A 3,948-nucleotide genomic window follows, 5' to 3' on the forward strand; every position below is an offset into this window, starting at 1 on the left:
CCTGCAGCAGACATCACTAATCAATCCTGGAACTCTTTCCCCGCAGATCCAGGATGCAGGAGTCCAGGCAGGTAGCCATTACCCGCTGATTCTAGTGTTCTGTCAGGAAAAAAACAAAACAAAACACATTTGCTCTTCCTTCTCGAGATTGTAATCTCCTTGAGAGCAGCAGTAGAGTCGTAATCAGCTCTGCCCACTTCCTGCCCCAAAACAGTTATAAGTTTTCATATATTAAGAACTCAGGAAAGTTTTGTGGATGGAAAAATTGTCTTTCCTTCTCATAAGCATGTGACTTTGGACAAGTACCTTCATCTTTCTAACATCAAACAGAAATGGAAGCTCAGAAAAATGAAGGGACTTGCCCAAGGTCACACAGCTGGTAAGAAGGGGAACAAATTACGTCAAATAGAGACAAGATCTTCACTATATACCATTGGAGGTGTGGATGCACGTGGAATTCTTAGCACACTGCTTGGCACCTGGTATGAGCTCGATAACACCAGACTTCTTTTGTATAAAAAGGGATTGGCTCTGTTCCGTGGCCACAGCCTTGCATAAAACTGTTCTCAAGGGCTCTCTGGCCAGAATCTTTCCTTGACAGGAGAACACAAAAGGCCCCAGAAAGCCTAGGTTACTGGCTCACAGACTTGTGAGAATGTACGCTCTGGAATACTGGGGCAAAGTAATCTTTCTAGAACCCTGGGATGGATTCAGGAGCTGTGAGATTGTACTCTTGAGACCCCAGTTTGCCCAGCAGAGAAGCAAAGGTTGGAATGCTGATCCCAAAGGTCCCTCTGACATTCAAAGCTGTCTTCTACTGCTCCCTCCCCATGGCCCAAAGCAAGTTCGTGGGCAGCAATGATCTTCCCAGCCTATTGAGCAACCCTGGGCTGCTACATAGCTGCAGGGAAGGTGGGGACCCAGGAGGCTGGGCCTGGCTCTGAAACAGACCACAACTTCCTGCAGGACCGGCTGGCCATGGAAGGCACGACCCTTGATGGAACCTTTCTTTTTCTTTTTTTTTTTTTTTACGGTACGTGGGCCTCTCACTGTTGTGGCCTCTCCCGCTGCGGAGCACAGGCTCCGGACGCGCAGGCTCAGCGGCCATGGCTCACGGGCCCAGCCGCCCCGCGGCATGTGGGATCTTCCCGGACCGGGGCACGAACCCGTGTCCTCTGCATCGGCAGGCGGACTCTCAACCACTGCGCCACTAGGGAAGCCCCTCTTTTTCTCTTTCTTTCTTTCTTCCTCCTTTCCTCCCTTTCTCCCTTCTTCCCTCCCTCCCTCCTTCCCTTTCACCTTTCTTTCTTTCTTTCCTTCCTCCCTTCCTCCCTGCCTCTTTCTTTCTCCCTTTCTTTCTTTCTTTCTTTCAATTTTTATTGGCATATAGTTGCTTTACAATGTTGTATTAGTTTCTACTGCGAAATGAATCAGCTATACGTATACATATATCCCCTCTTTTTTGGATTTTCTTCCCATTTAGGTCACCACAAAGCACTGAGTAGAGCTCCCTGTGCTATACAGTAGTTTCTCATTAGTTATCTATTTTGTACATAGTATCAATAGTGTATATATGTCAATCACAATCTCCCAATTCCTCCCATGCCCCCTTCCCCCCTTGGTATCTGTACATCTGTTCTCTGTGTCTGTGTCTCTATTTCTGCTTTGCAAATAAGATCATCTATACCATTTTTCTATATTTCACATATATGCGTTAACATACGATATATGATATTACGATATACGATACTTGTTTTTCTCTTTCTGACTTCACTCTGTATGACAGTTTCTAGGTCCATCCACGTCTCTATAAATGACCCAATTTTGTTCCTTTTTATGGCTGAGTAATATTCCATTGTATATATATACCACATCTTCTTTATCCATTCCTCTGTTGATGGACATTTAGCTTGCTTCCATGTCCTGGCTACTGTAAATAGTGGTGCAATGAAAATTGCGGTGCATGTGTCTTTTTGAATTATGGGTATATGCCTAGTAGTGGGATTGCTGGGTCATATGGTAGTTCTATTTTTAGTTTTTTAAGGAACCTCCATACTGTTCTCCATAGTGGCTGTATCAATTTACTTTCCCCCTAACAATGCATGAGGGTTCCCTTTTCTCCACACCCTCTCCAGCATTTGCTGTTTGTAGATTTTTTGATGATGGCCATTCTGACCTGTGTGAGGTGACACCTCATTGTAGATTTGATTTGCATTTCTCTAACAGTTAGTGATGTTGTTGAGCATCTTTTCATGTGTTTGTTGGCAGTCTGTATGTCTTCTTTGGAGAAATGTCTATTTAGGTCTTCTGCCCATTTTTTGATTGGGCTGTTTGTTTTTTTGATATGGAGCTGCATGAGCTGTTTGTATATTTTGGAGATTAATCCTTTGTCAGTTGCTTCATTTGCAAATATTTTCTCCTATTCTGAGGGTTGTCTTTTTGTCTTGTTTATAGTTTCCTTTGCTGTGCAAAAGCTTTTAAGTTTAATTAGGTCCCATTTGTTTATTTTTGTTTTTATTCTCATTACTTTAGGAGGTGGATGAAAAAAGATCTTACTGCGATTTATGTCAAAGAGTGTTCTGCCTATGTTTTCCTCTAAGAGTTTTATAGTGTCTGGTCTTACATTTAGGTCTTTAATCCACCTTGAGTTTGTTTGTGTGTATGGTGTTCAGAAGTGTTCTAATTTCATTCTTTTACATGTACCTGTCCAGTTTTCCCAGCACTACTTATTGAAGAGGCTGTCTTTTAAAAATATGGAACGGGCTTCCCTAGTGGCACAGTGGTTAAGAATATGCTTGCCAATGCAGGAGACACAAGTTTGGGCCCTGGTCCGGGAAGATCCCACATGCCGCAGAGCAACTAAGCCCATACACCACAACTACTGAGCCTGTGCTCTAGAGCCCGCGAGCCACAACTACTGAGCCTGCATGCCACAACTAGTGAAGCCTGTGCAGCTAGAGCCCATGCTCTGCAACAAGAGAAGCCACCACAATGAGAAGCCTGCACACCGCAACGAAGAGTAGCCTCTGCTCACCGCAACTAGAGAAAGCCTGTGCGCAGCAATGAAGACCCAATGCAGCCAAAAATAAACAAATTTTTAAAAAAATTAGTTCATTTAAAAAAGTTTTTTTAATATGGACCGCTTCACAAATTTGCATGTCATCCTTGCACAGGGGCCATGCTAATCTTCTCCGTATCATTCTAAATTTAGTATATGTGCTGCTGAAGCAAGCTGGCTTTCTCTTTCTTCCCTTCTTCCCTTCTTTCTTTTCTTTCTTTCTTCCTTCCTTCCTTCCTTTCTCCCTCTCTTTCCTCCCTTCCTTCATTCCTTTCTCTCTTCCTTCTTTTCTTTCTTTTTCCCTTTCTTCCTTCCTTCCTTCCTTCCTCCCTCCCTCTCTCTCTCTCCCTTTCTTTCTTTCTTTCTTCCTCCTAAACTGCTCATAACCTGTTGATTGAAAACATGGACCCTGGAGCCATGAGTTCAAATCCTGGCTCCACCAGTTACCAGTTCTTGCCTTAGACAAGTTGCTCAAGCTCTCTGTGCCTCAGTTTCCTCATCTATAAAGTGGGGATAATAATAGTACTGACCCTCACAGTACAGCCTCACAGTCCTTGGCCTCATAGAACCTACATCCTAGAAGGGGAGACCAGCATTAAATAAATAATTATACAATTAATTGATAATTATTCTTGCCAAAGGGCAGAGGAGTCAGGGAATGTTTCCCATGCAATTGTGGCTTGTCTATTCATCTATTATCTCTTCCACTAGCTTATAAACTCCAAGAAGCCTGGGGTCGTACATTTTATTTGCTAATGTTTACCTGGCTTTGGGAGGCACCCATTAACTAGGTTTGGATCAATGGATGAATGAATAAAGCGATGTTCCACTGGAGACCAGAAGGATGAGTTGGAGTAAACCAAGTGAAGAGAGTAGATGGAAGAGCAACC

General features: G+C 43.4%; 1 non-coding gene across 1 annotated transcript; it reads right to left on the minus strand.

The window, feature by feature from the left end:
- Positions 1 to 3,128: 3,128 nt before the first annotated feature.
- Positions 3,129 to 3,231, minus strand: LOC116739390. Its single transcript, XR_004345567.1, has one exon. It is a non-coding gene; the product is annotated as a U6 spliceosomal RNA (small nuclear RNA).
- Between the last annotated feature and the right edge of the window lie 717 nt (positions 3,232 to 3,948).

The sequence above is a fragment of the Phocoena sinus genome, chromosome 14 (genome assembly GCF_008692025.1).
Source record: "Phocoena sinus isolate mPhoSin1 chromosome 14, mPhoSin1.pri, whole genome shotgun sequence".
NCBI lineage: Eukaryota > Metazoa > Chordata > Mammalia > Artiodactyla > Phocoenidae > Phocoena > Phocoena sinus.